This window comes from Acinonyx jubatus, chromosome X (genome assembly GCF_027475565.1).
Source record: "Acinonyx jubatus isolate Ajub_Pintada_27869175 chromosome X, VMU_Ajub_asm_v1.0, whole genome shotgun sequence".
Classification (NCBI taxonomy): Eukaryota; Metazoa; Chordata; class Mammalia; order Carnivora; family Felidae; genus Acinonyx; species Acinonyx jubatus.
The window spans coordinates 36,718,680-36,742,800 of NC_069389.1; the positions used below are offsets into that span (position 1 = coordinate 36,718,680).

Consider the following 24,121-nt stretch of genomic DNA (forward strand, 5'->3'; position numbering starts at 1 on the left):
TATGATGTGGTAACTTGAAGTGTGCATTTAATCTATGGGAGTATCCCCTGGAGATGTGGTTGACACCCAGTTATTGGATGGCATTTCATGGTGATCTAAGTCCTTGCTACCAAGACTGACTCAAATGAACGGTATTCAGACCATCAACATTAGTATCACTCGGGAACTTGTTCCAGTCTCTAGGGCCCTTAATCACATCTTCTAGATGGCAATCTTGGGGGGAGAGAGAGGACCAGTTATCTTTATTTTAACAAATATTCTAGGAGAACCACCTGCATGCTAAAATGTAGGAAGCACTTGTTTAGGACGTAGTTTTCATTGTTTTAGAATATTTATTCTGCCATAGTGCCTCACATCTCTTTACCTTTGGATGGGCTGTTCTATCTGAAACTCCTCTTCCTTTTTCTTCTATAGAAAAAAGCCCACGAGCCCCTTTGGTAGCTAGTGCTTACCCACTGTTAGTAAGTTTCTTCAGGGAATCATCTCCACACCCTGAGATGCACCTTTCCTTCCCTTGAAGTTAAAGTAGATGCCTTTATGCTCACTCCCGTGGCATTCTGTGCACATGACAGTAACCACATAAGCCCATTGACAATTGTAACACAATGTAAGTTCCTCCCTCCCTCCTTCTATGGTCAACTTCTGGAAGGCAAGCATTAAATCTTATTTTGTTTGGTATCCCTGATGCTGAAATTAAAGCTTGATTTTTAAAAAAAAATTTTTTAACGTTTCTTTATTATTGACAGACAGAGAGACACAGAGCATGAGCAGGGGAGGGGCTGAGAGATGGAGAGACACAGGATCCGAAGCAGGCTCCAGGCTCTGAGCTGTCAGCACAGAGCCCGACACGGGGCTCGAACCCACAAACTTCGAGATCGTCACCTGAGCCAAAGTTGGACGTTTAACCGACTGAGCCACCTAGGCACCCCTAGAGCTTGATTTTTAACAGGAAGGAGAAACAATCAGTAAACTGGAAGACAGAACAATAGAAATTCCCTAAAGAGAACCAAAAGAAAAACAGACTAAAAAAAGTCATAAAGTTCCGGGGACATGTGGGACTATAACAGAAACTGTAACATTTATTTCACGAGAATCCTAGGAGAGGAGGAAGAGGGTGGGGCTGAAAAGAACTAGAAGAAACAGTGGCTGGAAATGTCCTATGTTTGGCAAGAAACACAAACCTACAGAGTCAAGAAACTGAGCAAACCCCAAACAGGAGAGGCTGAAAGAAATCCATGCCAAGACATGGCATAATTAAACTTCTGAAAACTAAAATAAAGAAACAACAATCTTGAGAGTAGACAGAAAAAGTATACTTTGCTTATAGGGGAGAAACCATTTGTATGCCTGCAAATTTGTCTAAGCCATGGAAACAAGAAGGAAATTGAACAGTCTTTTTCAGGTGCTGAAAGAAAAGAACTGGGAACCTGTGTATGTTCAGAGCAACTTTATCTGTAGTAGCCAAAAATCAAACACAAGCCAAATGTCCCACAATGGGTGAATCACACACAATAAGTGGTACAATCCATACTATGGAATACTACTCACCAATAAAAAGAAATGAACTATTGAGACTTGCAACAACTTAGATGGATATCAAGAGCATTACGCCTAGTGAAAAAAAAAGAAACTTCAAAAGGTCAGATGCTGTATGATCTCATTTGTATAATATTCTTTACGTGACAGCATTATAGCGAAAAGATTCATAGTTGTCAGAAGCTAGGGATCGGGGAGGAAGGGGAGCAGGTGTACCTACAAAGGCGTAGAGTGAAGGAGGGTCTTTGTGGCAATGGAAGAGTTCTGTATCTTGATTGCAGCGGTGGCTACATGAATGCACACGCATGCTAAAATGACAGAGACCATGCACACACATTGTATCAACATCAATTTCCTGGTTTTGCTATTGTACTAGAATTACATTAGCTGTAACCACTGTGGGAAACGGAGTGAGTGTATGTGGAACTTCTCTGTACTGTCTTTGCAACTTCCTGTGAATCTATAATTGTTTTACAACAAAAAGATTTTTCAAAAAACCATTAGGCTTAATAGTTGGCAAGAGACAACGAGAGAGGGAATGGAATTGAGGATGATGGCAGGACTTCTAGAACCCAAGTGTCCAGAGCCAGAGACAACTCAAGAATGTGTGAAAACTGACTTGAAACTCAGAGAAGGAATCCTAGAGAAAGTTAGGGGAGAAATTTTCTTTCTGTAAGTCATAGGATCCAGAGAAGCCCCCGACTGGACTGTGAAATCCTCCAGGGCCACGATCATGATGTATTTGACAGTTGTTCAAAACAAAGAAAAATTATTTGTGGACTGAACAAATGAATAAATGAGAGTACCAAGTCACAGGGAATGGCTTGTTGGCTGCAGTCGCTTTGGGGAGGATGGAGAATTCCAGCAGGTTTCATAGAGGTGCCTGTCAGAAGCTACCCTTTAATCTTAACCTTCTAGATTGCTGAGTGTATGGTTTCTAGCATTCCAAACCTGGAGAGTGGGAAGGAAGAAGATCAGGTCCTGAGTTAATATGGTCAAAGAAGTTGATCTCTGGCTAGACTTGTAGTATCAGGATCAGGAGTCTGTACATTGAGATGCTTGTTATCCTTCTGTAAGTTCTCCATTCCCCTTAGATTCATGGAAGAGTTATTTAGAAAGTTTGAATTTGTCACGAATATTATGAGGTGGAAAGAACAGCTTATGTCCTGCAGAGCTCAGGAGACAAGTATAAAGACTGCATCATAGAGGTGTGGGAGATTTTCAAGCTGCACATCAGGAAGATATCTAAGGGAGACGGTGCAGTTAATGAGGTGGACTCTCTAAAGGCAGAGATAGATAGATAGAGAGAGAGAGTTGTCAGAGAAAGCTGTGATCTCTGTTTTCATCCCAAGAAACCTGGTCATTTCCACTGGCCCCAGGAATTGTTCAGTGTATAGATGTATTAACATCATCTGATTTTCTTAGGCCTGTCTACAATAAAAGTACACAACAAGAGGATAAAATATACTTACAGCACTGTTACCCTTCTCCAGCAGGGATCAGCATGCAATTCAGAGAATAACAGCAAGAATGTCCCATAAAATAGTCAACAACCTATAAAATCACTTCATGAGGAGTAACAAATAAGGCTTGATTTAAAAGCCACAAAGCTACAGTGGCCACTTGGATTTCAAAGCTAATATAAAGTGTATTAAAAATCCATCTTAACACATTTTTGAAATAAGGGGTGCCTGGATGGCTCACTCAGTTAAAAATCCAACTTCAGCTCGGGTCATGTTCTCATGGTTCATGAGTTCGAGCCTTGCATTGGGCTCCATGCTCACAGCTCAGAGCCTGGATCCTGCTTCGGATTCTGTGTCTCCCTCTCTCTCTGCTCCTCCCCTGCTTGCACTCTGTGTCTCTCTTTCTCAGAAATAAATAAACATTAAAAAAAACTTAAAAAAACATTTTTGAAATGAATACTCAATCTACGTAAATTCAGTCAGTCAATGCTTTTGTAACAGTCATGTGAACTCTAGGGCATCAAACAGTCAGATATTTGTTGAATGCCTACTGAGGCAAAGGATTTTATGTCTCAAGGATCATAGGAAGATGTAATGTTACTTGAGTTTTTCAAAAGTGTGTGTGTGTGTGTGTGTGTGTGTGTGATGAGACCTTCCAAACTTACTCCAACCAAAATATTCTTTCCTTTACCTCTGCAAACCTCTGCCCGCACAGTCTTAAAACTCATTTATATGCGACCTTAGTCCATTTAGATACTCATTCATTCTCTGAGATTGTATACAGCACTAACTATATGTCAGGGATTGTGAAGTGACAAAGGGTTCCTAAATGACGGAGAAGAAATATTAAGGAAGAAAAGTACATGTGAGCAGGTGAAGGGAAATGCAGGCCAGGGGACAGGACACTGGAGGATGGAAGCATGAAAGGGGAAGAGACAAAAAAAAAAGGTGATATGTTTGGAATATCCAACAGAAGAGGGTTCTGAAGTCTGGAAAGAGATATACAGGTAACAGCAAACGTGAGTAATCCAGTGCCCATCTGAAAGGACTGTGAGTTTCCTGAGGTTCGGAATTATGTCCTCTTTGTCCCCTCCTGATTAGCCTATGCCTAGAATAAAAGTTTATGCATAGTAAACATTCAATAAGTATTGATTCAACAACAACAAAAATGAGTGAAGAAGCAGCACCTTTTTTTCTGGGGAATACAGAAATGTTTACATACCATCTGACATGGCATATTGTATGACACTGCCTTCCTACAGAACTTGTCAAGACTTTTCAAAACCCTTGGCTGGTACCCAAACAAGAAAGTAAAAAGGGATAGAAACACCCCTGAGCCCCAGAGTCCTGTACTTCCCCTGCTCCTTCACAGTATTGCTTTCAAAGTCTTTAGAGAAATTCTTCAATTTCTTCCAAGGTAAGTGGGTAAAGATGGAAAACTATGACTTTCAAAAAGAAAATGATCATAGCCTAGTATCTTCTGTCTTCAAGTTTTTGTTCTTTTTTAACTTTTATTTATGTATTTTGAGAGAAGGACAGAGAGTGGGAGGGGCAGAGAGAAGGATAAAGAGGGAATCCCAAGCAGGCTCCACACTGTCAGCGCAGAGCCCGATGTGGGGCTCAAAGTCATGAACCATCAGATCATGACCTGAGCCAAAACCAAGAGTTGCATGCTTAACTGACTGAGCCACCCAGTCACCCCAACTTTGAGTGTTTGGAAGACTACTATGGAAAATTAGAACTTACAGTAGGTATTAATATACATATTAATGGATAGTAGGTTTTGGAGAAACTTCAGGGCTGAATGTTGGCATTTAGCAGTTCCCATCTAGAACTAGAAGCTGGAAAAGAAGCTGCTTGGGATATTTGAGATACAGGTCACTCTTCCTGCCAATCAAAAGACAGTTACTTCCCTTTGCTCTGTGTCTGTGTAAAAGTCACTAGAACAAAAGAAAAGAAACTCTCTTAGTAGAGAATTTTGAACTGGACCATATGACCAAATGGATGTAAGCCATACATGCTAGATCCTTCTTGCCTTTTCCATCCCACCCCATCCTCTTTGTGATACGTTTTCTGGAAGATTTTCTTTTTAGAGAGGGGCAGGGGCAGAAGGACAGCAAGAGAGAATGTTAAGCAGGCTTCACACTCAGTGTGGAGCCCAAAGTCTTGGCAGCTCATGACTATGAGATCATGACCATGATCAAGAGTCGGATGCTTAACCAACTAAGCCACCCAGATGCCCCTCGGAAAGATTTTCTTGACTTCACATTCCATTGTCCACATGCGAGAAAAAAATTCAGCAGTCATTGTCTTCATTTATTTCGTAAAGCTGGCGCTTGCTCTTTCTTCTTTTTTTGCTGTCTTCTTTTCCTGTTTCACCAATAAAATAGCATTGTTAATCTTTTAAAAATACTAAGTGCTTTTGCTTTTCAACTTGTCTCTTTTCTCTGAGGTTTATTTTTGTTGTTGCGCATGTATCCTGATCTCTTTGCTTTACTCAAATACCCAGTGATGTGTGGTAAAAGGAGTCAAAAGAAAAACGAATAAAAAAGCAGATTTGGAGATTTCAGTGTATTCGACTCGAGAGTAGAGAGCTATTTATTTATTGATTTATAAACGTAATTCCAGCCACAGTCCTTGCTGGTCACTGGCTTGTGACAGGCTGGCCACAGAAGGATTTTATCTGGAGTAAAGAACTTGCAAATCAGTGTCAGATCTCTACTTCTTTCTACAAGTTCTATTAATGTCTCATTTACTAATGATTGTTAGACGATTGGACTAGTTTAAAAACGTCTTGCTTGCTAAAGATGGACTAAAAGTGTTTTGACAGGAACATTAATTTTGCTGAGATAATCCAACTTTTAGTGGTATGGCAAATAAATATAATGTGTTAATGATGCCAGTTACCTTTTTCCTATATTGCAAAACTGAATCATCAGTCTTGAATAATAAAACGAAATAATCAGCTACATAAGAAATAGCAAGCTTGTTGGTTCATGTTCAAAATTTAAAACCAAAATACAGGGGCGCCTGGGTGGCGCAGTCGGTTGAGCGTCCGACTTCAGCCAGGTCACGATCTCGCGGTCCGGGAGTTCGAGCCCCGCGTCAGGCTCTGGGCTGATGGCTCAGAGCCTGGAGCCTGTTTCGGATTCTGTGTCTCCCTCTCTCTCTGCCCCTCCCCCGTTCATGCTCTGTCTCTCTCTGTCCCAAAAATAAATAAACGTTGAAAAAAAATTAAAAAAAAAATAAAACCAAAATACCTTAGTGTTTCCTGTTCACATTTGCTCCCTAGTTATACCACTGTGCTCTCCAGCTGTACATCATAACCCTTGTTTTCTCTAACGTGGAGTTCTGACATTCTCTAAAACCCTCCCCGGAAAGGGTGCTGTGGGAGTACGGGCTTATTGTGACCTTGGAGTACTCTGAGAGGAGATGGGGTTTGGGGATCCTGAGATGCTGACTCTGCTCTCTCTCATGAAGATGAGGATGTGGCCTTGCTGTTGTAGAGTGGGTTTTTTTGTTTGTTTTCTGTTTTTGGTCAGAATTTCAGCAGAATAAAGGGCATAATTCAAACTGGGCAATTTGGAGAGAGTTTAATAAAAGGGATATTTACAAGTACATGGGCACAAGAGATAAGAAAATCAAGAAAGGGTAGTGTAGTTCACTACATCTGGCAATAGTGAGACCTATAACCACCCTTTGGCCTAAAAAGTCAAGAGGAGGGCACAGTTGTTGGAACTCAGAGAGGAGAGCTATAGGAAGAGGGCTTCCTGACAGAAGCTGCGGGCTTCAGGAGAGAGGAGCAGTTGACCCATGGTGATCCTGTAGAAAGGAAGACCAATAAATAAAATATCCCATCCTCATTCTCCCATTTTCCCATTTCAGCCAGTGTCCATTTGGCTGAGCCCAACGTGAAGCCAGAGGGTAATGAAGCCCATTGATACATTTCGTACAAGCCAGTTTCCTGGGGAGCAGACCAGGGCGGGGTCAGAATGGATGTGGGTCAAGCAATGGAAAATACCCGGCACATCATAAAAATCTCATGTTTGTAAAATAAATTTCTTAAATAGAGTAATTGGTGTAAGTTCTTCTGGAATGTAACATAAGGACATAAAATTCAGAAGGTAGTAGCATAGCAAGATCTGGCTTATTTCTCAATTCTGGGAGGATTCTACCTGCATGGAGAGTGACATAGGCAGTTCTGTATCCCATAGTAAAGCCAGAATGAAAGGAAATCCATGTAAACATAAACTGCATCTCTGCTCGTGCTCTGTGTGGTCACCTTTTTCTATAGCCTCGGTAGAATAATTAGGAACATCTATCCTAACTGTATGTTTGTCTGTGCACTTTTTCTACCCATCAATTCACAACCTACCTGAAACACTACACCTGCATATTTCTCAAACACATGTTTCATAGTACATACACAGTTGTCCTTTAATCATGGAAATAGATATTATTTAGTTTTGCTACGGGTTATTCTTTACAAAATACAGGTGGAGTATAATTCCTCTGATGACTGCTGACTCTAGCATTTAATTTTCATAATTAATATCCATAATCATTGAATCATTGAATGTCAATAAAACCATTTGAAATATCTTTGGATGCAGAGGGAATCCTGGAACATGACCAGATGAAGACAGGAGAGATAGCTGGGAAAGAAGGAAACTGATAAGGAAAGTGGAAGTATTTAAAGGGGAAGTGTTACATTTGTATTCCTGTCGAGCCACTCCCAACATGGGGACATGGGCGCATTACCTTGGAGTGAGAGTTATTGGCCAGAGCCAGATCTAAGATCCGTGGGGCCTGAAGACTATTGTGTCATTATTACATTACAATCTCTGGCCTTGCACTGGCATAGCAGTGCCAGAAGTATTTCTGGAAGCCATTCTTACTCTTGACTGGCTAACAATACCTTAACTCTACATGGCACTGACTGTCCCATATATATTCCCACATAAATATACTTCACTAACTCTATATTAAAATTAAGCCCAACTCAAGTTCCCTCTAACAGAATTCCCCAAAATGTCTGTGGCCACTCCATTGCTACCTGGCATGAGTGCAAATGTGACAGAAGGAAAGTTGTCCTGAAGGGAGTCAATGGCTTAACTGACTATGGTTAAAATAGCTTATTTTGCAATTTTTACTAAAATACGGCATGTGAATATCTTGCTCAGGCCTCTTCTATGGACTTGGAACTGTGCAAGCTTTATTAGCTTCATGATAAATCCACATTTAGGTAATTGAAACAGACTGGACAGTACCTCACCCTCCACCCACCGAGGTAATAGGAAGAGGATCCAAAGCCAAGTTAGTTCTGCTGCTTTTTCCATAGAATGAAGGTAGAATCTGGAAATTCAAGTTCTCAGTCCTTCCTTTTCACCACTCATGGTAGCTTAGACCAGTGGGTGTGCGGAGCGCCTGTAGCTAATGGCTATGATAACTTTCTCTTGTATTCATTTATTCAACAAGTATTTGCTAATTGTCTATTATGTGCTAGCTACTATTTGATGTGATGGGGATAAAATGGTAAGTAAAACAGACACAGTCTCTTGTCGTCAGTGATCTTAAAGTCTAATGGAGGATATAGACAACTTACTTACCATTGCATCTTTATGCAAAACAGGTATGTGAAAAGTCATGGAATAATTCATCTACCATCCTGTACATACCTTGGCACCAGAGCACTGGTGATCCCTGAAAAGTACTTCTCTAAAGCTCCATCCATGGCCTTGGTATCTCTGATCTCTTCTTATTCCTGAAAAATGAGAGAAAAAGAAGGCAAGAATTTCAAGAAGTGGATAATGTAGAAATGGAGAAATCAACTTCTCTCCAAATCTTTGTTCTTTCTTTTAGAATATCTAGTCTTGTGCTCCTTTGGACTATGGACAACATAGAGGAGGTATAGTCTTCTACACTCAACCAATCATCAGTGGTGGATAATAAGAGAATAGGTACCATGTGAGATGTCTTCTTTTAGGCTTTCATATCATTCCTATCGGAGTGGCTGCAAAGCATTTGTAGGAAATGTAATGGCTCTCATTATTGAATGGCATGAAAGACAAAGACTTCACTCACTGTTCACCTGTGCCTCAGACTTTTAGAAAGCCATCTAATTTCTTAGTACCTCGTGTGCATAACATTGAAACAAGGTCAACTATACAAATTTCTTACTTACAGCTGTGCATTAGCACAATTTCCAGAAGGTTTGTCTATGGTTGGGATGAGTTAAGCACCACTCCATGGGCCCTAAAGAAGGTGTACGTAACAACAGCAACAACAACAAAAAGCAATGAATTAAAGAAGGAAATCCTAGGGCAGGAAGAGATTTAATTAATATTGAATATTGAATCAATATTAACATCAACACTTCCACTGATCAAGCCATGCATTATCTATTCTCATGGGTCTTTGACTGCTTGACTATTGTCTGTCTTCAGATATACCTTCCCAAGAATGTTGGTATTCTGGAAATGGTGATGGGAATTCCACCGTCAGGTAAAAATTGTACTGATGTCATAAATACGCAAATGATTGTTTCTGCCAAGCATCCTAAGTTTCGGAAAGTCTGTTAAGCTCTCTCTAGGCCAAACCTATATGATCTTAAGAAGCACTAAAGCATGGGAAAAGAACACTGAGTCTGAATCCTGGCTCTGCAAATTACTGGGTGTATGTGACCTTGGACGAGTTACTGGACATCTTTGAAGTACAATTTTCCTAACCTATGAAGTAAGGTTAACAATAGCTCTTGCAATAGAATTGTTTTGATGATTAAAAAAAATTTTATATTCACTTAAAGCGTGTGCCATAAGGTAGGTGAAAAGGGAATGGTAGGTATTACCAATTATAAATTTTAGCACAATAATAAGCTATTTTTTATCACTTGTTATTTTGAGTGCTTAAACGTTGGGCTAAGAAAGACTTTCTCATAAGATTATTATGATCTGTAAACGTGAGCCAGCTTCTCTATAGCAATTATTTTGCTGGGAAGTAAGCAAGGTCATAAATCAATAATGACTCTTGCAACCTCAGGACTTATTGATCTTGCTGTTTATCTTCTGTAATGTTCCTGGAAAACCCAATTATTTTGGGAAGTTACCCAAACTAGTTTACCCATTATTCTGTATTAGTGTTATTAGTAACAAGTTATGAAAGCATTTGATTGATTTTCTTGAAAAAACAACCCCTTTATAGTACAACAGAGATATTATTTTATCCAATAGATTGCTTAACATATTATATATTTTTTAAAAGAACAAATTGGGCTGAATATCTAGAGATTCTTTTCAGTGCATGTATTTATGATAAATTCTGCTTTTCTGGGCACTGCAGTTGAGCGTTAAAGAGTGTGTTAGCTAAGAAAATCTCTAGGAATACATGGGCCCAGTTCATCTTATGGGGCTGGCCACTGGCAATGATTTCAAGTAGAAGTATCTTAAGAGTCCTGGTTTTGTGGGTGCCTGGGTGGCCCAGTCGGTTGAGTGTCCGACTTCGGCTCAGGTCATGATCTCATGGTTTGTGAGTTCGAGCTCCGTGTCGGGCTCTGTGCTGACAGCTCAGGGCCTAGAGCCTGCTTCGGATTCTGTCTCTCTCTCTCTCTCTCTCTCTCTCTCTCTGCTCCTCCCCTGCTCACACTCTGTCTCTCTCTCAAAAATCAATAAAGATTAAAAAAAATTGAAAAAAAGAGAGTCCTGGGTTTGTTCCCCAATACTCAGTGTAATGCTTGGTGTGGAGTAAATGCCCAGTAAATGTTTGTTGAATGAATGAGTAAATGAACAAATGAACAAATAAAATCACGAAAGCATAAAGAGTTACCAACTATAAATTCTTGTGAGGGTGGCGTTACTTCCCTTCCCAGTGCAAATGTTGTCTTGGATTTATAGACATGTTTAAAGGTGTATGTCTTTCACACTGGACTCTATTGACAAATTCAACTGCCTCTCTCTGTTCCTTCTTTCGGTTTAGTTCATTGGTTGACAAGCGGTTGTCTCTGACACGTACAAAGCTTTCTTTTATGATTGTGAGGTACCTTGAATTTGAGCCTAGTATTTGTAAGGCCAAGGGGAGCTATTTATTAAAACAAAATGCAGTATGAAGGAGGGTAGTAGTTTCCCAAACTGGGCTAAGAATCATGTGACATATATGTTAAAAATGCAAATTCCTAACCATCATCTGAGAGTCTCTGAAGGCAATATAACCAAGTGTTTCTTATGACCAGGCAGGTTGGGCAAAGGCTAGGATAGCAGACAAAATCATCTACTTTATCAGAAGACTGATGGGGCTTACTTGGGATAACAATCTCCCTTACCTTCTGTTTTCTGCTATTTAATATAGAGATACCAATATCTCTCCAGACCACATCAAGGAATTTCTGTGAGAATCACAAGAGGTTGAATTTTCAAACCTATATATTTCATGCAAAGTTTTGAAAACTATCCTACAGACACTAACAAATCTATTAAGATTGCAATGCTTCTACTGATGAAGCACTAATTCACAGTTTGACAAGTACTTTGTAGCAACTTTCTTATGCAACCTTTCCAAAATCACTGTGACAGCCCACACTAACCAGTAGATCCCAAAGTGTGTGTTACTGTTTCCCTGAAAACAGGCTAATATATATTTTTCCACTTAAAAAATATTGAGTCTAGAAATGAAAAATAGAACTACTATATGATATAGCAATCCCGCTCCTGGGTATGTATCCAAAAGGAACAAAACCATCATCTTGAAGAAATCATTGTACCCCCATGTTCACTGCAGCATTATTCACAATAGGCAGGGTCTGGAAACAACTTAAGTGTCTGTCACTGGATGAACAGATCAAGAAAATGTGGTGTATACAAACAGTGGAGTATCATTCTGCCCTTAAAAAGGAAGGAAATCCTGTCATTTGTACAACATGGGTAAACTCAGAGGGCATCATGCTAAGTGAAATAAGCCAGAGAGAGAAAGTCAAATACTGTGCGGCATCACTTACATGTGGAATCTAAAAAAACATTGTTTTTGTTTTAATTTTTAAAAAGTCAAGCTCATAGAAACAGATAGTTAGAATGGTGGTTGCCAGGAGGTGGGGAAACTATGGAGAGATTGGTAAAAGGGTGCAAACTTTCAGTTATGAGATGAATAGCTTCTAAAGATCTAATGTATAAAATGGTGACTATAGTTGATGACACTGTATTATATAATTGAAATTTACCAAGATAGTAGAACTTAAATATTCTCACCAAAATAAAATAAGCGAAGTGATGAGTGTGTTAATTAACTTGATGGGAGGGGCACCCGGGTGGCTCAGTCGGTTAAGCATCCGACTTTGGCTCAGGTCATGATCTCACAGTTTGTGAGTTCGAGCCCCACGTCAGGCTCTGAGCTGTCCTGCTTCTGATTCTGTGTATCCCTCTCTCTCTCTCTCTCTGCCCCTTTCCCATTTGTACTCTGTCGCCCTCTCTCAAAAATAAACATTAAAAAATTTTTTTAAATAAATAAACATTAAAAAAAAATGGTGGGAGACTCTTTCCACTATATATATATATATATCAAGTAAAAAAATATATCAAAATGTGGAAAAAATGTATATCATTGCTTTAAAGGAGAAGAATTGAGTCGACTCCCAAGTTGCCATTAGGCATTAACTGTTTGGGCTTATTTCCTTGGCTAAACTAATATTCTGTCTTTAACAGGTATTCTACAGTTATATTGACAAGAAAATAAAAATAACTGTTGTCATTATATTAATGACCATTTTGGTATTAATAACTTTTTCAGCTCAATATGTATCTGGGCATTTTGGCTAGAGGCAGGAATTTACATTAATAGAATAAGACTTCTGTAAAGTAAAGGGGATAAACACAATATTAATCTAGCCAAGAAAATATACTTGGCCCCCTCATGGTTATTGCCTGTTAGGAACCAGGCACTAAGAAAGATTCTCACTTTCTTTAAACAATAAAAAATATTATTAATACCAATATTATGGAAAAGCCCTGAGCTAAGTGCTGTACATGCTTTATTTTTCTTAAATGTCATGGCAACCTTCTGGAGTAAGTATGATTATTATCAACGTTCTGCAAATTAGTACACTGAGACTAAAAAAGTTATAACTTTGGCACAAGTCTTGCAGTAGTAAGTGACAAAGTCATGCTATGTACTAATCTCCATCTAACTCCAGAAGCCAAATATGTAATCACTATTATGTACTGATTCTTAACCAAAACGAAATAGAAATTTGATAGTCAATATTTCTGCTTTGCAAGGTAATGTATCTTCATTTATTTACACGTTCCGCTTGATTTAAAAAAAAAGAGAACAACTCAAGAAATCAGAAAAGTACCACTATCAGTGGCTTTTAGGCTAAATTTTTTCTTTATTTAAACATCTCTTGCTAACTTCTTTTTTTAATGTTTATTTATTTTGAGACAGAGCAAGCAGGGGAGAGGCAGAAAGAGAGGGAGAGAGAGAATCCCAAGCAGGCTCCACACTGTCAGTGCAGAGCCCAACATGGGGCTCGAACTAACAAACTGTGAGATCATGACCTGAGCTAAAATCCAGAGTTGAATGCTTAGCCAAGTGAGTCACCCAGGCACCCCTTTCTCACTAATTTCTACTACAAATGGATGTGCATGCATGTGTGTGAAAATGTATTCATATGGATGCAAAAGTCATAAAATCTAATTATGAAATCTGTTATCTTTGTTCTGAAGCCTTTCTTCTGGGTCTTTCCAGCTTCAATATTTGTCTCAAGAGCTGCTAGACACTAGTAGGTGGTGAATGATGCTGGGTTTGTGCCCACGTTTGAGCAACCTTCCCAAGAGATGACAAGATGCCTTTACCTGGGTTTAACTATCAGTGTTGATGCATTTTGGATTCTCTGTAAGCGGGCGTTGACATAGAATTTGGCACGAGAGGTACTTGTTAGGAAGGGGAAGGAAGGGCGAGTCAGCAGAGGGAGAGTTGAAGAGCAAAGCACACCTGACACAGTCTAGGGGGACCCACCAGGGGCTCTGGACACCATAGGGCCTATCAGAATTGCCCCTCATTTAAGACTGCCAGATATAGCAAATGACAATATGGAACACCTATTATTACCTTTGAATTTCAGATGAACTACAAATAACATTTTAGCGTAAGTATATCCCATGAGATATTTATCCCATGCAGTATTTTGTCTGACAACCTTTCCCCAGTTGGACCAAAATGTCTGGGTCTTTATACCCCACTTTTGATCAGTCTCTATCTGTGGGCCAGCCCAGGAGAGAAATGAACTTGGGAAGCGTGGCTCTCTGCAGCAGACCCTGCTCGGACAGCCCTCTCTCACATAGATCCCGAAGGAGTGGGGAGCCAGGGCACAAAATCTTCCTGGAAGGGAGATCTTGGAGGCATACATCCATGTTCCCCACCAATTCACAACAGTTTAGGAAGGGAAGCCTTCGCGGAACTTAAAGCTTCAAACAAGGGTTTTAGCAAAGGAACTCTAGCAGCTTGAAACTTGGCTGCTTGGTACCTCGCATTGGAACTGCCAATGAATAAATGAACGAGAGAGCTCTTTTCAGCCAACTGTGCGAGCATATATCCACGGAAAAAATTAGATAACCTGAGAGGTTCAGAGCAGGGCCAGCTTATGCGTGTGCTACTCTTGCAGTCACGCAGGGCTCGTGCTCAGCAGGGCCTTGCACTTGGCTTCGTGCTCTGCAGTGGTTGTCTTGAAATTCGGAATAATTTTATCTTCGATCTTTTATTTTGTTAGTGAAGTCTGACGGGACAGTGGAGCGTGCCTGGGAACAGAAGAGGTGCACACATCATATGTGCGTCCGCAGATTCTTGTGTCCCCATTCATGAATGGTGTGAGATGACCCAAGAGCGTGGAATTTCAGTGGGCCCACTCTGCTTGGGGGTTCAGTGAGACTCAAAGTGAATACGACGTTAAGTAGGCTACATCTGTGACTGAGAAGCCGGGCACTGACAGCCTCAAGGGGCCATGTTTTCTATTTGAGTTAGAACGTTCTTTGAATGCAAAAAGGCAGTAGCATTCTCGGAAACACAAATGGCCAAAGAACTTTACTATATTCTTCCTTACATTATTTCCCTGTGGTAGCCAAACACTTATGCTGAAAATGATGATGTAGAAGGAATGGGACAGATGGGGCACTCCATAGTTATTTTTCCCTTCCTCTCCTCTTAGACCTTCCTAACTCATCAGTAAGCAGAAGGTAGAGTGTTGGTAGAATGTATGTTTATCAAGAAGTGAAGGGAAAACAGTGGAGTGGCTTTGCACAGTGTTCCCACTATTCTGGAAGGAGTGAAATATATATGTTATGTATGAACTACAAAACATGAATTGTGTCATTTCGGTGATTCTGCATAAGAGTTAAATGCTCTTGTTCATTTAAAACCAGCACTGCACAATGTAAACCTGAAGAGTAAAATTCATAGCAACAGTTTGAATTTTTTATTTTTCTTTGTTTAAAATGACATTAAACGGCTGATAAAAAGAAGTCATGGCAAGTCCAGAGAGAAACTGCAGAAGAAAGGAAAAAGCTTTATCTTTTAGCACAGGCATTTTTTCTTGTGTTTTGAACAGGGGGCCCACAAATTATGCAGCCAGCTTTAGGTCAGAGGAATTAGCAAGTACAAATGGAGTAGCAGGTATGAATGAAGTGGAACAGGACCCCGAAAATCAGTTTCAGGAGAAAACACTGGGCTTCCAGGACCATGAGTGTGATTTTCTCTCCTTATTTTCTTATTCATTTATTGAATATTCATGGAGAGTCTATTATGGATACGGCAATGTGCTAGGAAATATGAAAGAAAACCAAGTGACCTTGGACTGCTGAAACAGTAAACATCAGCTACCTTCAAGGAGCTTGCCTTTGAGTAATGGTACTTTTCAGAATGATGTTTATTACCACCATCACTATCACCACCCTGAAATGACTGGGGATCTGGGAAGAAGAAGGATCTTCTTCTGATATATACCTATACACATACACATATACATATACATACACAAACACACACTCATACCTGCCATTTTCATTTTCTCTTCTTTTCTTTTTTAAAATTTTTTTAAAGTTTATTTATTTATTTTGAGAGAGACAGAGACAGGGCAAGTCATGTTGGGAGCAGAAAGAGAGGGAGAGAGAGAGAATCTAAGCAGGCTCCATGCTGTCAGCACAGAGCCCGACACAGGGCTCGAACTCATGACACAGTGAGATCATGACCTGAGACGAAACCAAGAGTCATATGCTTAACGGACTGAGCCACCCAGGCTCCCCACCTTCCTTTTCTTTCAATCATATTTTTGTTCCCCTTCTTCTTCCCAGATCCCCAGTCATTTCAGGATGGTTATAGTGATGGTGGTAATAAACATCGTTCTGAGCACTTTGCACTTATGAATTCAATTAACCTTCACAGTAGGCCCTGTGACATATGTGCTATTTTTATCTTCATTTCACAAATGAAGAAGCTGAAGCACAGATAGGGAAAGTAATTTGCCCCAAATCGAACAGCTAGAAACTAGATGAAGCAGGATTTGAACCTAGGTAGTCCCTATTATGCTGCACTCCAGACTTGCCCCAAAGTTTTGGGCAACAGTGATTTTGAGCAGTAGGCTTCAAATTTACTTATATGGACTGTGGCAGAAGGGAGGTACTGAAAATTCCAACAGAGTTAAGGGATGAATTTCCAGATCCTCAGCCTCACTGAGCTCTCTTTTCTAAAAATGGTCTGCCTAGCACAAACTTGTAGTTGAGGCTGGTTCCCTGTCCCACCTCCCCTTTCACAATAGCCATTTTCCCTTTTTCCAGAAGAAAGGCCCTCATACTGAAATCTTATTATGGTTCACTGCCCTGGAGTCTAAAACAGTCCAACGTGCCAACCACAGGGTAATTTAAAGTATCTGTAATAGTGTTGAGAAAGCAAATGATTTCTAAGACTGGGGTCTTAAATTTATAATGTATAGTTTATAATTTAGGGGTTTCTAATCCTTCATTATCAATCAAAATAAAGGAGACCTAAACAGATTATTGGCTGATAGATTATTAAAAAATAACTTTTGATGACAGATCACTAATGTGAAGTTTGTCATACAACTTGGAAGGAATTATAAGCATTGCATGGCAATTTTATAACAAAGCTCCTTCTATTCCCATTCTCTTATTGAATTGAAGAGACAAATTTTCTTAGCATATAAATAGAACAGAGCAAGTGAATTTATGCCATCTCCTATTTTATCCTAAGGATAAGTATCTTTCATCTCGGATATATAAACTATGTAAAAATATTATTTACTTTATTAAGAAGTGCCACTTTCATTAAGATTTTAATTTATGTTTAATAATTATGTATCAAAACCTATAATATATTTGCTGTTTCTGATCATTTTTCTAATAGTAACTGTAATGACAATTCAAACCTGAAAACACTTTTAATATGTAATGTTACCTGATCAAAGGAAATTTTTAATATTGAAATTAGATTTCCACTTAAATACATGCATTTATTGCATAGAAGATAAGTAGGTTGGTAAGTAAAAGACTTTCAAGGATGAAATATAGTAGGTAAAAATTCTGAGGGAAACGTAACTGGAAAAATAAAGTCAAGAAGAAGAAATACTATAAAGTTTTTGACAGTTAAAAAAGAGCTTGTTCACATAATTTTTTAAAATAGATGATGGGGAATGGCACTGTTGTAACAAATTCCATTGGGTACCTTCAGGAGTGATGTAAGAGCTTGTTTTAAAATGTCAGAACTTGGGGCACCTGGGTGGCTCAGTCAGCTGGGTGACTGACTTCGGCTCAGGTCATGAGCTCGTGCCTCGTGACTTTGAGCCCCACATTGGGCTCTGTGCTGACAGCTCAGAGCCTGGAGCCTGCTTCGGATTCTGTGTCTCCCTCTCTCTCTGTGCCCTTCCCTCACTCGTGCTCTCTCTCTCTCTCTCTCAAAAATAAATAAACATTTAAAAATATTAAAAATTTTTTAAATGTCAGAACTTAATGGAGCGCCTGAGTGGCTCATTTGGTTGAGTGACCAACTCTTGATTTCGGCTTAGGTCATGATCCCAGGGTTGTGGGATCGAGCCTCACATCTGGCTCCATGCTGAGTGTGGAGCCTGCTTAAGATTCTCTCTCTCTCACTCTATCCCCCTCCACCGTTTCTTTGTACACATTTTACATTATAATGAAAAAAGTTAAAGGTCAACTTAAAAACATCTGAAAAAGTATTTAATTTAATAAAGCTTTATGAAGATACACTAACATAAACATTGGAAGACCTCATGACCTGAAGAATTGTCTTGTAACCTAAGTATATTATGTTCTATTCATCTCCATTACACACTCCTTCAGCTCTTTTTAATGCCCAGAGCATTCTTTGAAGTTGATGAAAGCCTTGTGCCAAGAAAGAAGGAAGACTTAGAGAAAGGAGTGATAGAAATTCATCAATTGTAGTGTCTCCAGAGGGGATGTTTAAATGAGTAATCAATTTTATTCTTCTCTTCATCATGTTCAGGGAACTTTTGGCCTGCTTACTTATTCAATTTCAAAATTGCATCTCTCATAATTGCTTTTGGGCCTCCATACAGCATTGATGAGTAAGAAAAGTATTTACCTCACAACTCCCCACTGGAATGGTTCTAGAAAAAGAGAAAAGAGGGTAAGATTTTATAAGTGAGAAAATGAAACAGGACAATTGCTTGCACCTTGGAAATGGAAAGTGAGATGACCAAAAGAGGTGTAATCATGATATAAAGAATGAGGAACCAAATCATTTGTGACCAGCTGTGTGTGCTTAAAGTTAGTTATTTAACCCCTCTGAGACTTAGTTTCCTCATAAGAAAAAAGTAATAATGCATGTCCTAGAGATTTTTGTCAGGTATGAGTGAGAATAAGTGTGCAAAGTTTGGCAAAATGCTCAATCTAAAAAATGCAACAGAGTGATGTCACCAAGATGGCGACTAAGTGGTTCTTGACTTTGCTTCTCTTCACAAGAACAACTAACACCTATTCAAGAACATGATGCCACTGAGAGAATCCTAGAACACGAGGGTGAGTCTAAAGCCTTCCCTGCACCACAGAGACCAAGACAGACTGCATTAGAAGGGTAAGAGAAGTGGCTACATGTAGACCACATTGGCCCTCCCCCAGGCCACCACAGCACCACTCAGAGAACCCTCCCCTGCACTTCCAGTTTCTGTGGGAAAAGAGAATGGGAGACAGGGGGACACAACTAGCTCCCCCAGAATTGTGGCTTACTTTGCAGGAACCTCTACTCTGATCTCATACCATGGGATTGCCGAGGAAACTATGGAGTCCAACTACTGGGAGTCTAACTGATGAAGCTTGCAACAACCAGCACAGGGATCTTGACAGACCAAGTTCATACCTGTAGTGTCCAAGTGGTAATCCCAACCAGTATCATTGCCCCTCTGCAGGATCAAGTCGGGGGTGCACTCTGACCACAGAACTTGGCTGTGTACAGATCTACCTGATTTGGATCCCCAACGAGAAGTTTGCCAACCCTAGAGCCTTGTCTGCCCACATCCAGGCAAGGAGCCAAGTCATAGTCTCACTGTGGAGAGTGCTTTCTAGCTCTATCTGACCAGAAGGACTGGTGACAGCTCCCGGAAGCTGTGTGGCCCAGTAGCAGTTGAGCCTGGGAGGCAGGCAGATGGAACTGATTGCCCCTGGAGCAAAGCCAGTACCAGGCATGGGGGCTTTTCATGCCATTCACAGGCAGGAGGATTAATTCATAGCCAGGCCTAGGGTAAGTCCTGATCCTTCCAATCAGAGAGCCTGTTTGGGAAATTGAGAATAGCCAGAGCAGCTCCCATCCCTCCACCCTCACAGCCCCCTCCATAAAACTCCGAGAAAAAAAACCCATAGGAACAAAGCTGCTTGACATGAGTCTTGGTAATGACGTCTTTAGATGTGAAACTTAAAGTGCAAGCAACAAAATAAAAAATAAATGAGGGAGGCTCTATCAAACCAAAAATCTTCTACACAGCAAAGGACACCACCAACAAAATGAAAAGACAACCTATGAGATGGGGAAAAATATTTGCAAGCCACACACCTGAGCAGGGCTTCATATCCAAAACATATTAAAAAAAGCTCACAACAGCCAACAAGGAAACAAACAAATAAAAAACTCAATTAAAGAATGGGCAAACCTGTGAGAATGCAAGCTGGTGCAGCCACTCTGGAAAACAGTATGGAGGTTCTTCAAAAAACTAAAAATAGAACTACCCTACCCAGCAATTGTACTACTAAGTATTTATCTACGGGATACAGGTGTGCTGTTTCATGCACCCCCATGTGTATAGCAGCACTATCAACAATAGCCAAAGTATGAAAAGAGCCCAAATGTCCATCGACGGATGAATAGATAAAGAAGATGTGGTATATATATACACAATGGAGTATTACTCAGCAATCAAAAAGAATGAAATCTTGACATTTGCAACTACGTGGATCGAATTGTAGGGTATTAAGCTAAGTGAAATTAGTCAGTCAGAGAAAGACAAATATCATAGGACTTCATCATATGAGGACTTTAAGAGACAGAAGAGATGAACATAAGGAAAGGGAAACAAAAATAATATAAAAACAAGGAGGGGGACAAAACATCAGAGACTCATAAATATGGAGAACAAACCGAGGGTTACTGGAGGGGTTGTGGGAGGGGGGGATGGGCTAAGTGGGTAAGGGGCACTAAGGAATCTACTCCTGAAATCATTATTGCACTATATATTAACTAATTTGGATGTAAATTATTAAAAAAAAAAAAAAGAAAGAATGGACAAACCTGAATAGACATCTCTCCAAAGAAGATACATGAAAGGCCAACAGGTACATGAAAAGATGCTCCACATCACTCACCATCAGGGAAATACAAATCAAAACCACAATGAGATACCACCTCACACCTGTCAGGATGGTTAAAATCAAAAAGGTAAGAAATAACAAGTGTTGGCAAGGGTATAGAAATAAAGGGAACTCTCATATCTCATGCATGGTTGGCAGAAATGTAAATTGGTGCAGCCACTATGGAAAACAGTATGGAGGTTCCTCAAAAAACAAAAACAAAAAACAAAAACAAAAATGAAACAAAACAAAACAAAAACTAAAAATACAACTCCCCTGTGGTTCAGCAATTCCGCTTCTAGGAATATATCCAAAGGTAGCAAAAACACTAACTCAAAAAGATATCTGCACCCCCATGTTTATAGCAGTGTTATTCACAATAGCCAAGACATGGAAACTTCACAAGTGTCCACTGATGGATGAGTGAATAAAGATAATATATATAATATAATATATATTATATAATATTATATAACAACTGATATCTGTGTTGGAATATTATTCAGCCATTAAAAAGGAAATACGGGGTGCCTGGGTGGCTCAGTCAGTTAAGTGTCTGACTTTGGCTCAGGTCATGATCTCACAGTTCATAAGTTCTAGCTCTGAGTCAGGCTCTGTGCTGACAGCTCAGAGCCTGGAGCCTGCTTTGGATTCTGTGTCTCCCTCTCTCTCTGCCCCTCCCCCCCTCTATCTCAAAAAACAATAAATACACATTAAAAAACATCTTTTTAAAGGAAATACTGCCATTTGCGACAAAATGGATGGACCTTGAAGGGCATCATCTTACGTGAGATAAGTCAGACAAGAAGAAAGACAAATGCTTTGTGATCTGACTTATATGTGGAATCTCAAAAAAGAAACTGAACTCAAGGAAAAGAGATCAGGCTTGCGGTTACCAGAAGTGGGAGGTGGGGGGAGTTGGAGAAAGGTGGTCAAAAGGTAGAAACTTCCGGTTATTAGATAAATAAATACTAGAGATTGAATGTACAACACGATGTCTATAGCTAACACTGCTGGATGATATATAGGACAGTTGTTAAGAGAGTAAAAATCCTATGAGTTCTCATCACAAGGAGAAAACTTTTGTCGTTTCTTTTTTTCTTTCTTTTCTTTCTATTGTATCTATATGAGAAGATGGATGCTAGCTGGGTGTATTGTGGTAATCATTTCATAATATATGTAAATCAAATCATCATGCTGTATACCTTAAACTTCTACAATGATATATGTCAATTATTTCTCTATAAAACTGGGGGGAAATATAAGAAATCTGTGAAGTTGCCCATGTACGGAAAGAGTCTTCTTGAAAATATAAGGCCAGGGGATTCACTTTAATATATTAGAGTTCCTTTTCTAAGTAGTGTCCTTTAAAAGCTATATTATTATTTCAGAGATACTGTCATTGCTAAGACTTTTCAGTAATTTCTCTTTGGGGATTATCTTCAAAACACAGTAATTTAGAATATCCTGTGGTTTAAAGATTTTTAAGAAAATTTTTATTTTGGGATAATTGTTGATCCACATGCAGTTGCAGAAAATAATACAAAGAGATCTTGTATATCCTTTCCCCTGATTGTATAACATCTTGCAAAAGTACAGTGCAATATCATAACCAGGGATATCAATACTGATACAATCTGCTGATCTAATTTACATTTTTCCAGTATTATTTGTGCTTGTGTGTGTGTGTAAGAAGATATTTAATTTTGCAAAAAAAAGCATAGATGAAACCTTTAATAATCTCCAATTATGAGGCCCAGCCTACTTAATCAGAATCTGGATCAGAATCTGAGGACTCTTGAAAAAGAAAAACAGATGGAAATTCACAGAAGCTTCACTGCTTGGTAAAATGTCATTATGACCCTGGGAATGAAAAAGGTTTCTTAATAAAATACAAAATGTACAAAACTTAAAGGAGATTTGTGGTGAGCATAGCAAAATGAATAGACTTGTCAAATCACTAAGTTGTACATCTGAAACTAAAGTAACATCATGTGTCAACTATCCTTCAATGAAAAAAAAAAACTGAAAGGAAAACTTTGATATATTGGAATACATCAAAATCAAAACCTTTTGCATAAGAAAATATACACTAACAAAGTTTAAAGGCAAGCTAAAGTCTGGGCAAAAATATTGGCTACAGATTTAAGAGAAAACGCCCTAGTATCAAGAATATACAAAAAGAGGGGCGCCTGGGTGGCTCAGTCCATTAAGTGTCCGACTTTTGATTTCAGCTCAGGTCAGGACTTCACGGTTCATGAGTTTGAGCCCCTCATCTGGCCCCAGGCTGACAGCTCAGAGCATGTTTGGGATTCTCGCTCTCCCTCTCTCTCTGCCCCACCCCCCAAAATAAATAAATAAACTTAAAAAAAAAAAGAATATACAAAAAGATTCTGTAAATGAATATGAAAACAAAACCACTATAGAAAAATGAAGTCCCTAGGCTAGTACCTGATTCATAGAAACAGGAATATAAATGGAAGTATAAGTGAGAAAATGCTCAATCAGGGAAACTCAAGTTAAAATAACAAAAATAGTACTTTTTATTCTTTTTAGAAATTGGAAAGTTGACAACATAAAGTGGAAACGGGTAGTAGTGATAATAATGCTAATAATAATAATAATAACATCTATTAATTGAATGCTATGTGTGAATGATCACATTTAATCCTCAAAACAGAGCTATGCGGTACGTGATGGCAGTGCAAATCGGATCCGCTGCACTGGAGGACAGGTTGGTAGTATCTATTAAAACCAGAAGTATGCATGCCCCAGGACTCAGCAATTTCACTTCTTAGCATCTACCCTGGAGCCGTACTCGCACATGCGCGCAAAGAAGCGTGTTTGAGGATGGTTGCTACAGCAGTTATCTGTAACAGTGAGAGATTGGAAATGAACTAAATGTCCAATAACAAGAGAATGGCTAATTGTCTATTCATACAGGAACTCAAATGAGTGCATAGAGTTATAGATGCTGACGTGGATAAATCTCAAAATATAATATGGAGTCGAAAAAGCAGCTTATAGAATCGTACCATTTATGTCAAACACATACATGAGCACTATATATTTTACCACACTATACGTATATAAATATATATACAAATACATACAAATCACTTGTATTAATCTTAATAAAACTTAATCTTCATTAAGAAGAAACTAAAGCTCAGGGAGTCTAAGGAACTTTTTATTTGATATTTATTTGATATTTATACTTTTTGAGACGTCTCAAAGGATTGTGATTACTAAATGCGG

At 39.2% G+C, this 24,121-nt stretch overlaps 1 long non-coding RNA gene across 1 annotated transcript in view; it reads right to left on the reverse strand.

Annotated features, from left to right (window-relative positions):
• Positions 1–1,432: 1,432 nt before the first annotated feature.
• Positions 1,433–24,121, reverse strand: part of LOC106972914 (uncharacterized) — a 95,293-nt gene continuing 72,604 nt past the window's right edge. Inside the window, exons 3-5 of the long non-coding RNA XR_008290092.1 lie at positions 9,184–9,254; positions 8,678–8,763; positions 1,433–5,369 (exon numbers count right to left, since the gene is read on the reverse strand). This is a non-coding gene — a long non-coding RNA (uncharacterized LOC106972914). The remainder of the gene's footprint in view (positions 5,370–8,677; positions 8,764–9,183; positions 9,255–24,121) is intronic.